At 40.9% G+C, this 12,896-nt stretch overlaps 1 long non-coding RNA gene across 1 annotated transcript; it reads left to right on the top strand.

The window, feature by feature from the left end:
- Window positions 1-6: 6 nt before the first annotated feature.
- On the top strand, window positions 7-11,051 carry LOC101995426. The gene is made up of 2 exons (XR_258909.3): window positions 7-9,599; window positions 10,423-11,051. It is a non-coding gene; the product is annotated as an uncharacterized LOC101995426 (long non-coding RNA).
- The last annotated feature ends 1,845 nt before the right edge of the window (window positions 11,052-12,896 follow it).

A 12,896-nucleotide genomic window follows, 5' to 3' on the forward strand; every position in this document is an offset into this window, starting at 1 on the left:
AACAAAGGAAACCAGCTGATTCTAAATTGTCAAATTTGGTGACAGTGGGGCCATAAATGCCTAAATACAGTGGTCTGTTTCAAAATTAAACTGTGCAACACCAGTGGACCTCCTAGTGCAGAATGGGTATTTGGAGGATGAAAATGTGTCTGTGCCTCTTTTGGGATGAGGGAGGCGTTGTGGGTTCCCACACATCTGTTGTGGGAAGAATGCATGAGCATGAGAGGAACCAGGTTCAAATCTGGCTTGGCTGATGCGCATGTTCTGAGACCAAGGAAAGGTCCTGCCCTGTGCTGGTGGCCTGTAATCATATGTCCTGGTCTCATCACATTGGACTTGCCTACAGAACCTGGGTCCTCAGCTCTGTTTTGTGTGTTATTCAGGGGAAGTCATGTTTGTAGCCAGAGCTCTTCCCTTGCTCGTCTAGTGCACAAGTTGTGCATAGCCATCTCGACTGGGAGAATGGGAACATGGCCTTTGATGGCAGTTCTGGCATCCTGAATTTGATGGAATAGATCACAGGATATTGGAAATCTGTGTAACCTGGGCTTATTGCACTGTGAGAATGTGTGGACATGTGGCACTCACTCTCATGGCTAGAATGAGCAAAAGTCATTTTTGTAGGCAAAAATGAAGAGTGCACAGTTCAGCTATGTATAAGTGTGTGAGCCAATGTGAGAGGATCCATTACTATAAGACTCCATGGCTAAGCTGGCATGCAGTCTGTATGCCAGTGGTACTTTCTAGAAACTTCTATATATTAGGGTGGCTGTGACATTTTCGACAATCACACTGACAGTATTTTGCACAGTTCTTTGGTTCCACATACATTTGGGTAATGGTCACATTCTAAGAATTCAGGACCGTAGGTGAGATTCCATGAGATGTATCCATGCAGACTCAAATATTCCAGCTTGAACCCGGAGTTTAAGGTAGTGGGATAATAACTGGCTTATTGATTCCTCTCTAGACTCTGCTGGTGTTCAGACTACATCAACTTGGTGTCAAAGTAACTGATTGCCTAATCATGGAATCCTATAGAGACCTTTTCTTAGGGCAGTTATACTCAACCTGTGGGAAGCCACCCTCCCAAAGACCATCTGAAGCAATGCAATTTATATGACAACTCATAACACCAGCAAAACTGATGTTAGGACGATCCAGTTAAAATGACTTTACTGTCTGTGTTTACCAGAACATGAGAAATTTTGCTAAATGGTCTCAACATGAGGAGGATTAAAACTCACTATCTTATGGACAGTAGATTGTACATAGGTTAGGACCTGGGTCACTCTCCATGAATGGAAAGTGTAAGGTTTATGCCCACAGCAAGGTCTCTGTCCTAGTGAATGAGGTCAATAGTGGTGGACAGTTATTTGGGTCACACAGGAGGCTTTGGTGTTGCACAGGCTCCTGGACCATAGACAGGCATCCCGAGAGGATGTAGATGACATGGCTAAGGTTAAAGCTTCAGACAATGATTGAGGCCTGTCTAACTTGAAACCAAAGGATCCAAGCTTATTGCAAATGATTCAAATCTGAGAAAGGTGAGGACCAAAATGCCCCAACTCAATGGTAAGGTTCAAAACTGTGCAACACCAGCTGGGCCACCTAGTGAAGGATGCGTACATGGAGGATGAAAATGTGTCTGGGTTTTGGTATAGGGGAGAATTGTGGGTCCCCACACACCTTGCTGAGGGGAGAATGCATTAGCATGAGAGGAACCAGGTTTAAAGCTGGCTTGGCTAATGCACATGTTGTGAGACCAAGGAAAGGCCCTGCCCTGTGCTGGTGGCCTGCAATCATATCTCCTGGTCTCATCATATTTGACTGGCCTACTGAACCTGGGTCCTCATCTCTGCTTTGTGTTGTGTTCAGATGAAGCCATGTTTGTTACTGGAACTCTCCCCTTGATGGCCTAGTGCACATGGTGTGCATATCCATCTAGACTGGGAGAATGGGAACATGGCCTGTGAAGTCAGCTCTGGGATCCTCACTTTGCTGGAATGGATCTCAGGATAAGGGTGATCTGTGAGAACTGGGACTAGGGGATTATAGGAGGAGCTATGGACACACAGATTTCACTGCTCAGAGCCTGAATGCCTGGTGAACTGTGCCAGCTAGGCCTAAGAGCATGAGCCAGTGTAGGAAGTTATGTATCCAGAAAACTCCAAGGCTAAGCTGGAATGAAATCTGTATGACACCAGCTTTTCCTTGAAGTCCCCACATTGAATGTTGACTGTGGCATATAAGGCCATTACAGGACAAGAGTTTGCATAGACATTTTGAAGCCACAAACATGTGTGGTAACGTCACACTGTAACAAAGCCAAAGCAGGGACGAGAATCCTCGAAATGCTGTCAGTTAGACTCCAAGATTTCAGCTTGGCCTAGGAGTTTACACTAGTGGCAGAGTAGAGGGGATATTGGTCCCTCTCAGAACTCTTCTGGTGTGCAGAATAAATGTACATGGAGTATGTTTAACAGAGACTGAGAAATCATGGGATCTGTACACTCACCTGGATCGCTGCTGTGAAATCCTACAGAGCCCTTTTTATGACAATTTCTGTCAGCCAGTGGGAAGCTACCCTCCCAAAGACCATCTAAAGTAAAGATATGTCTGGTATGAATCATAGCACCAGCAAAATTTCAGTTAGGATATGTCTGTTATGATTCATAACAACTGCAAAATTGTAGTTAGGATGTTTCAATGAAAGTAATTTTACAGTTGGTGGTCACCAGAACATGAGAAACTTTGCTAAAGGGTTGCAACATAAGGAGGGTTGAAAGCCACTCTCTTTAGTTCTTTATGAACTAGGTGGCTTACAGGCTGGAACGCTCTCTATGAATTGAAAGTGTAAGGCCTATGCCCTCCTCAAGTTCTCTGTCCTGGGAGAGTGGGGATAATGATGGTAGTTGAATTTCTTGGTCAATCAAGAAGCATTGGTGTGCACAAACTTCTGGACCACACACAAGCATCCCTAGAGGATGTGGATTTTATGGGTGAGGGCAAAGCTTCAAACAAACTCTGACGTTGGTCTTACTGGGATCCAAAGGATCCCAGGTGGTGCTATATGATTAAAATTTAGGGATGAGAGCCAAAATGCCCCCAACTAAGTGGTCAGGTTCAAAAAATTGTGCAATATCCTTGGGGTACCTCATGATGGACAGGGAAATGGGAGATGAAAATGTGTCTGGGTTTTGGGATATGGGAGGAGTTGTGGGTCCCCATGCAGACTGCTGACAGGAAAATGCATGAGCATGAGAGGAACCAGGTTTAAAGCTGGCTTGGCTGATGCACATGTTGTGAGATCAAGGAAAGGTCCTGCCCTGTGCTGGTGGCCTCCAATCATGTGTCCTGGTCTCATCATACTGGACTGGCCTACAGAACCTGGGTCCTCAGCTCTGCTTTGTGTTGTGTTCATGGAAGCCATGTTTGTGACTAGAGCTCTCCACTTGTTGGTCTAGTGCACAAGGTGTGCATGGCTATCTAGACTGGGAGAATGGGATCATGGCCTGTGAAGGCAGTTCTAGGATCCTCACCTTGCTGGAATGGATTGCACAATATGGGCCATCACTGACATCTGGGCCTATGGCACTTTGATTAGCTGTGGACATGTGGCCCTCACTGCTCATGGTCTAAATGTCTAGAGCATAGCCCCATATAGATTTAAGGGTGTGTGGGAGGATCCATTACTAGAAAACTCTATGGTTGAGCTGGGATGCAATCTGTATGACAGCAGCACTTGCTAGAAATCCCTATACAGTAAGTAGGGTGACTGTGGCATATTTGACAGTCACCCAGACAGGATTTTGCACAGTTTTTTTTGGTGCCACAAACATGTGGGCTAAGGTCACATTCTAAGAAGTTTAGACCTTGGGCAAGAATCCACAAGATGCAGCCATGCAGACTTCAATATTCAATCTTGGCCTAGGAGTTTAAGGTAGTCAGGGAGACACTGGCTTATTGGTCCCTCTCTTTACTATGTTGGTGTGCAAACTACATCAGCTTGGTGTCAAAGAGAATGATTGAGAAATCATGGGATCTTGACCTTCACATGGCTAGGTGCTCTGAAATCCTATAGAGACATTTTCTTAGGGATGTGTTCTCAACCTATGGGAAGCAACCCTCCTAATGACCATCTGAAGCAATGCAATGACTATTTACATGACGATTCATAACAGCAGCAAAACTGCAGTTAGGATGTACCAATGGAAATAATTTTACTCTCTGTGTTCACCAGAACACAAAAAATTTTGCTAAAGGGTAGCAGCATGAGGAATGCTGAAACCCACTGTCTTCATATAGTTGATAGGTTAGGGTCTGGGTCGTTCTCCGTGAATGGAAAGTGTAAGGCCTATTCCCACAGCAAGGTCTCTGTCCTGGGATAGTCAGGTCTATGCGGGTGATGGTTATTTGGGTCACACAGGAGGCTTTGGTGTTGCACAGGTTCCTGGACCATAGACAGGTATCCCAAGAGGATATGGATAAAATGGCTAAGGTTAAAGCTTCAGACAATGATTGAAGCCTGTCTGACTAGGAACCAAAGGATCCCAGCTGATTTTAAATGATTCAAATTTGAGAAAGGTGAGGACCAAAATACCCCAACTCAATGGTAAGGTTCAAAACTGTGCAACACCAGCTGGGCCACCTAGTGAGGATGGGTACATGGAGGATGAAAATTTGTCTGGGTTTTGGGATGGAGGAGGAATTGTGGGTCTCAACACAGCCTACTGAGGGGAAAATTCATGAGCATGAGAGGAACCAGGTTTAAAGTTGGCTTGGCTGATTCACATGTTGTGACACCAAGGAAAGGCCCTGCCCTGTGCTGGTGGCCTGCAATCATATGTCCTGGTCTCTTCATATTGGACTGGCCTACAGAACCTGGGTCCTCAGCTCTGCTTTGTGTTGTGTTCAGGGAAAGCCATGTATGTGACTAGTGCTCTCCCCTCACTGGTCTAGTGCCCATGGTGTGCATAGCCATCTAGACTGAGAGAATGGGAACATGGCCTGTGAAGGCAGTTCTGGGATCCTCACTTTGCTGGAATGGATCACAGGATTTTGGGGATCTGTGAGATGTGGGCCTATGGCACTGTGAGAAGCTGTGGACATGTGGCACACACTGCTCATGGCTTAAATGAGCAAAATTCATTTTTGTGGACAAAAATGAATAGAGGACAGCCCAGCTACACCTAAGAGTGTGAGCCATTGAAGGAGGATCCATTACTAGAAGACCCCATGGCTAAGCTGGCATGCAGTCTGTATTACAGCAGCACTTTCTAGAAACTTCTATATAGTAGAGTGACTGTGACATGTTTGACAGTCACCCGGACAGCATTTTGCACAGTTCTTTTGGTGCCACATACATGTGTGTTATGGTCACATTCTAAGAAGGCCAGACCGTGGGTGAAAATACGCCAGATGCATCCATGCAGACTCCAATACTCCAGCTCGGCCTAGGAGTTCAAGGTACTGGGGCAGTCACAGGGCTATTGATTTCTCTCTAGACTGTGTTGGTGTTCAGACTACATCAACTCAGTGTCAAAGTGATTGATTGCAAAATCATCTGATCTGGCCATTCACCTGGCTTGGTGCTGTGAAATCCTATAGAAACCTTTTCTTAGGGCAGTTATACTCAACCTGTGGGAAGTCACCCTCCCAAAGACCATCTGAAGCAAAGCAATTTACATGACGATTCATAACACCAGCAAAACTGATGTTAGGACGATCCAATGGAAATGATTTTACTGTCTGTGTTCACTAGAACACGAGAAATTTTGCTAAATGGTCTCAGCATGAGGAGGGTTAAAACCCACTATGTTATGGTCATCAGACAGTATGTAGGTCAGGGCCTGAATTACTCTCCATGAATGGAAAGTGTAAGACCTATGCCCACAGCAAGGTCTCTGTCCTAGCAAATGAGGTCAATGATGGTGAATAGTTATTTGTTGGAAAGCAGGATGCTGGATCAGTCTCATTGATTGTCTAGTGTGCAGAGTGCAAGATACCAGCTAATCATAGGCATATAAAGATTGGTCAGTTTTGTAGGAGTCTCTCAGTCTGCTGTGGTAGTGTGCTGATTGCTATGTTTTCTATGCCTGGGAATATGAAGGGCAGGGTCATGCTGGGTTTAGGAGCACTTACCTGGCTCATTTGGTTGACAAGCTAAGAGAACCAGAATAGACCTGGGACTTTTAGGCTGAACAGGTGGGTGAACATCTGGATCACTCTCCAGGTTAGGCAGATGCCAGATACATGGCCATGCTGAGGTTAGTGTATATGGCTAATTGTGGTAGCTGATTATTTGGGGTCCATGACCAGATCTTTTTTGTTGGTTAGCATTTGCTTGCTTCCTGTGAAATTATTTTTCCAGTATCTGCCAGACAGTTTCCAAGTTTTCTGTCTTAACACTCCTGTGTAGGAATAGAATTTTCTAGTTGTTCCAGCTTTATATGTTTTTCAACTATAAATTCTTGACCGAAGGATATCTTTCATATCCATGTTTTTCCCTGCATTGTCTGGTCTAACAATGAGAGACACATTTCAGCTGTGTGTCTTTGCTATTACAAAGTTTCCTTGGATATAATGATTACCTGTTTGGTGTTTAATGGTTCCTCTGTCATGTTTTTCATAGGCATTGCTGGTCTGATCTCCATGACCCCTTCATCTCTTTTTTACCCTATTTTTAAAGAAAAGGGTTTCCATGTGATGTTTTCCACATTAAGAGCTGTATTAATCATGAAAGATAGTCTCTGCATTTTACTATTCCAGCTCTTTCTGCTTTGATCATTAAAAAAGTGTTCCGTAGCCAGCTTTTATCTGCTCTGGCCAGGAAGTAAATCTCTAAACTCAGCCACTTCCAAAGAGGTCACGTCATGTAGGTTCCAAAGGAAGTTTACCATTTCTGTATCTTCACCATCATTATTTATTCTAGTCAGGAAGGAATTATTGTATTTATATGTCTTCCTTGGCTGTATTCATTTTGGCTGCACAACAATCTTCAATATTTATGTCTTCTCAAGTTATAGCTGACTTCAAATAATAATATCTACTCCATATTCTTGTGTTTCCCAGATATATTTCTCTGATACCTATGGAAATCTTCAATATCCACATCTTTCAATGCCATATTTTTTTAATGTTCCCTTACCACAACAATAACTATTTGGTGATGAAAAGCAGCCACCATTTTCCTATCTGCACAATGAAATATATTCTGCATGTTATATTTTCTACCATAGATAGTATTGTTAGGAAATAAGCCTTCTATCTCATGTCTTTACTAACCACAGCACTTGGTGCATTTTTCATATCAATTTATTACTCAAAATGAGTATCCATAAGAGATAGAATCCAATCCTCAGTCTTGTATAATCATTAAAAATTCTAGTTGCAAAGAGAACATGACTTGTTCACTAATACGGGTTTTAAAAATTATGTTATAATTTTCCATGCCTATATGTTTCTAACTCACAACTACTCTGGCAATAAAGTGCATTCTCTGCAGGCACATCCTCCCTGTTGCTGCTTTAGTACTGGAATAAGTCATCTATCACTATGTCTTTCCCTAGATATAGATGCTGTTGACAAGAAAGTGATGCTCAACTTCTATGTTGTGTCATTCAGTGCAGGGTTGTAGCTGTGAAATGCCTTCCAAATCTAGTTCATCATGAGCTAAAGTTGATTGGTAAAGCAAGAAGTTTTCCATTACCATATCTGCCCAGTTTATATTCACTCTCCTTAAGGAAATTTTCCTGCTTCTCCTCTTCCATAGTCTCAACAAAGTTGGTCAGAAAAAAGTTTCCATCTCTGGCCAAGAAATAAGTTCTTCATTTTCATGCTTTTCTCGTGTGCATCTACTTTGATAATGTAAAAAGCCATTCCTTGCTCATGCCTTTCAAAGTCTCTCTGCTCTGGTTATGAGCTTGACCTTTGAATGCTATATGCTATAGTTCCTTCCATAAAAAACCATATACCTTTTTGTATCCCCAAAATTACAGCTGTCTTTGTTACAGAATTGGGTTTTTTTCCCTGTTATCATAGCTTTTCAAATTATGGCAGCTTTGATCATGAAAGCAGACTTTCCACAAAACAGTCCTTGCTGTTTACGATTTAGGAAAACTTCTTACTCCATTCCTGTTCAGTCATATTTATTTTTGTCACATTCTAGTTTTGGTTTCCTCAGTTTCTGCATCCATAGCTACTTTGTCAAGTAAACAATGATTTTAAATCTAGGATTTCTCCTGTTAAATTTGCTGTCAGTGTGTCTGTTTTGGTGACCACAGGAAGTTTTCTGTTCCCTCTCTGGCCATTTATGCTCTGATCACTGAAGATTTTTTGGATTGTGTATCTTATATGACCATAGCAGCTCTTTGTGTGTTTGTGCTGAGATATTATCTCATCAGTCAGGGTGGTCTTGAACTCACTATCCTACTACAGTGCTAGCTAGCAGCTCTTTGATACATGTATCTGAGCTTTATGACATTCACATAATAAATAAATCTCTACAGCAAGATGAATTAATAGATATATTATCTTGCATACCTGCTTTTTTGTGATGAAAGCAGCTAAAATCCACTTATTTCATAAAAAAACTAAATACAATATGGTCTTATTAACTCTAGTACTTATGCTGCCATATGTAAAGTCTCTGTACTTGCTCCTCCTATACATCTTCTACTTCAGGATTCCTTTAGAACAGTTCTCACCACTTCAGTACAGTGAAGGTTTCCTTGTAGTGAAAGTGCGATTCTATCCTGCTGCTTCCCACTTTTCTAGCTTCACCCATGGCTTGAGAGAACATAGAGAAACATAAAGAATACACTAGTTGGAACAAAGTTCTAGGCAAGGACAGCCAAGTAGATGAACCCACTTTGTTCTCTTCTGTGGGGTTTTGCATTTCTACCTATGCCTATTTATATGTATGTATCCCCTTTTCATGCTGTATGTTTTGGCTTTTTACTCTGTATCCTGACTGTATTCAAGCCGAGAAGAGGACTGCAACTGTAGCGTGGAGAACATATTGTAATTATGGTAAGACAATGGCCAGTTCAGGAACTATTCTCTAAAAGGTGAAGTGATCACAGAAACAATCATCAAAACCCCCCTTAAAATATCAGGAATTCATTAGAGTACAGTGAGGCTTTCTGGGGGCAAAGCCAATGACTGCCTAGGATAAAGGATCTGGGGATGTCTGTCTGGCTCAACCCAGCCCCCTCATCAGACCAAACCTACCAAGAAAACTGAGGCTTGTACCTTGTAAAAAGTCACCTGTGGCTGAAATACTCTTCTCATATGAATACTATGAGTGCTCACCTTGGTGGTATACTCCTGTCATCTTAGCACTAAAAAGACCAAAGCAATAGGACTACAGCCCAGTGTAGGTTGCATGATAAGAATCTGTCTAAAAATGACTAATATGTATTACTTTTACTCATACTTGCTCTTTTTTCTTTAAAATATCCCTGGATCTCTGAACTCCACTTCACTCAACATTATGTCGTCTTATACTCTGAGAAACATCTTGGGACATTTGTACCTGGATTTCCTTCAGGCTTGATGTTTGGTATTCCTTATAGACCTTCACACCGTAATTACAGGTAAACAGTTTTCGTGACTTCTACCAAACTGTCTGGCCTGTCTTTTTGCCTAAAATACCTACCAAAAAAGCATGGATATACTGCACAAAGCAGGGATAATACTAACCTAAATGTGGAAATACACACTTATTGCCAGATCAAAGCGAGCTAGAACCAATCCATCTTCTCCATTAGCTTCTCGTAAACCCACTACAATACTTTCAATGTCTAGCTCTAGCTCACAGGAAAGAAAACTGGGATATCCTATGGCCTGGCATCTTTATTAAGTACTACAAATACTATGCAGTTGAAAATATGTGGGTATTAATCTCTATTACTTGGAACTATTGGCAATTGTTAGCTTCTGGGCGAGGAAAGGACAGTTTTCTTTTAGGACTGGAGCCCCTGATAAGTTGACCATGATCCATCGGAAGACCTCATATCCGAAACTACTTGAGTAGCATAAGCTGGTCTTGAGGTGCTTTTGAAAAGACAAAAAGTCAGGTGGAGAGAAAAGGTATGGGAATAGTTCTGGGGGGCAAAAAATATTCAGGTAATATGGGAATAGTTGGGGGAGGGATAAATGTGTGGGTATGTGTGGGAATAATTAGGGGAGGAGGGATAAATGTGATCAAAGTCTCAAAGAACTAGTAAAACTCAAATTCATAAAGTGTGCCTCTGAAAAGCTGGTATTTCTAGAAACCTGACGACTAAAGGAGGTGTTTATTTAGAGAAGTGGTCCTGCTTATTCTATAGTATGTGGGAAGATATTTTCTCAATTGGAGTGAAATAATTATTTTTGGCTTATGACTGCCATATCATAACACTCGTTTGTTTCTATCAGGTGATTTTAACCAGAAATACCACCCATTAGCTCTGTCAAGAGGAACAACAATCAACATGCCACCACACTGGAAAAACTTGCCTAGGATCTGGCAACAAGCTGAAGTCCCAAGACCATCTGGACATCAAGAGTCATTTCTTCATATTTCCATAAATGCTAGTTTGGTTGTGCTTGTAATCCATGCTACTTGGGAGACTTGAGTCAAAGAAACAAGTTGACCATCCTGAACAACACAGTATAACCTTATCTCAAATCAAAGCCAACCAAACTCCAGAAAAGATATTCATAAACTTTCTAGTGAGCTTGCTGAGGAAAAGGATTGTATTGCTAAATGTTAAGGGATAATGCCATTAATATTTTATATTAACGGTATTTTATTATTTAAGCCATCAAAATACTCATTCTTAACAACAAGCATTCTTGAGTGAACTTTTGTAATGGGTGAAATACTTATATGTATGTGCATGATGATATAATATTTGTGCCATTTTAGACTGATATTGTTATTTGTAGTATACTGATGGTTCAGTGTATATCTTTTCCATTAAGTTATGTAAGATTGGTGGGTTAGAATTTACAAGTAAAATAGTGGATTAAACACTATATCTGAGCCAGTGAGTAAAAAAAAATGTTATGATAAAAACATAATAAATCCTATTTATGTACAAGAAAGACTAAAAAACTAAAAAGGCAAAGTCTAAACTTCTCTACAATGAAGGAGCCAGGTCCAGCAGAAATCAGTTGTGGTACTATACTCCTACTAACTGCAGCTGCCAGCCATGTATTCTCACCATGAAAGCGCAGGAGAGAAGGCCTGGGCTGTGTAAACTCAACTGGATGGGTAAAAATCCCTTCTATAAAACAGGCTATGGGTAGTAGAAATGTGGTTTGACAACCTAAAGATCACTACACATTAATAGAAGGAACAATTTGTCAAGAATATTAGAATGTTATCAATTTTTTTGCACCAAATATTAGATCCAGTCAGTGAGAAATTTCAATACTCTTATCTTTAGACACATTTCAAACTAAAAATCTACAAAGAAATGGCGTGAGTAAATAACACCATAGTGCAGTCGCATTTTACAGATACTTACAAAGTATTCCATCCAACTAATAGAAACTACGCATTAATCTCAGCAGCACAGGGGGCTTTATCTAAAACTATTCAGGACACAAAGCAAAGATCGAATTACTTACATTTTATCAGATAATGGTATAATAAAAGAAGTTACAAAAATACTTAGTACTGAGCAATATATTTCTGAATTCACAGTAGACTCTAATAAAATCCAGAGAGACTTTAGGGGATACTTTATTACCTTACATTCTAAAAAAGCTAGAAAACTGGGACCGGAGATGTAGATCTGTGGTAGACTGCTTGTTTGGCATGTTCAAAACCCTAAATTTGATTCCTAGCACTGTTAAAAAAATGTTAGAAAACTTAAAAGAAATGGATATATTCCTGAACCCATGTGACCTGCCAACATGAATTCAAGGAAATACGAACAACTTCAAGAAATGCAAAATAAGCAATGATTTTGTAGTCTTTCCACATAGAAAGTCGGGGGATGCTGGGTGGTACTGGTGCATGTCTTTAATTCCAGCACTTGAGAGGCAGAGGCAGGAGGAGCTCTATGAGTTCAAGGCCAGACCCTGGTCTACACAGCAAGTTTCAGGACAGGCTCCAAAAGCTACAGAGAAAACCTGTCTCGAAAAACTAAAAGAAAAAGAAAAAGGATAAAAAAAGAAAGAGAGAAAGAAAAGAAAAGAAAAAGAGGAAAGGAAAAGAAAGGAAAGGAAAGACAGGGCTGAATGGATTCACTATTGAATTCTAATAAATCTTTAAGGAAGTCTAGCATCAGCCTTCTTAAACAATCTCATAAAAAGAAGTGGAGGGGACACCATTAAACTTATCTAAGAAATTCCATGTTCCCATAATGTAAATACTGTTAACATTACTGTTATTCATTTTAAAGCATCAAAGATGTTTTATACATACGTTAAATTCATCACTGACCCTAAAAATGATTAAACATCAAACTACATTGTTGTGTGACTTTTCCTGGGGTGGGGTGGGGATAAAGAAATGACTATTCATTCCACACAGGGTATCCCTTAGAAACTAAAAGTCTGACTCCACCTAAGTTCAGTTTGGTATATCAATGGATTTATTGGAGTTACTTACAGTAACATGGGTGATTGGGCAGCTGCATCATCAACAAAGTCCAATCCCAACATGAGTCACCACTGCATGGGTTATTTGTGCAGCTGATTTCACTGAAGAATCCACTCTAGCATGTGTGACCACTCACAGATGCTTCATAACTGGAGTTTTGCCTTTAGTCATCCTTCCCCTTCCTATATTCTCTAGAACTTCCCAAGACCACATACAGGCAAGAGGTATGGAATAGTGGGTTAAGGTGTAGTTACCTTCCTTCTAAGAGTTAATGCTAACAATCCAATTATAATTA

Source organism: Microtus ochrogaster, unplaced genomic scaffold (genome assembly GCF_000317375.1).
Source record: "Microtus ochrogaster isolate Prairie Vole_2 unplaced genomic scaffold, MicOch1.0 UNK65, whole genome shotgun sequence".
In the NCBI taxonomy this organism is placed as follows: Eukaryota; Metazoa; Chordata; class Mammalia; order Rodentia; family Cricetidae; genus Microtus; species Microtus ochrogaster.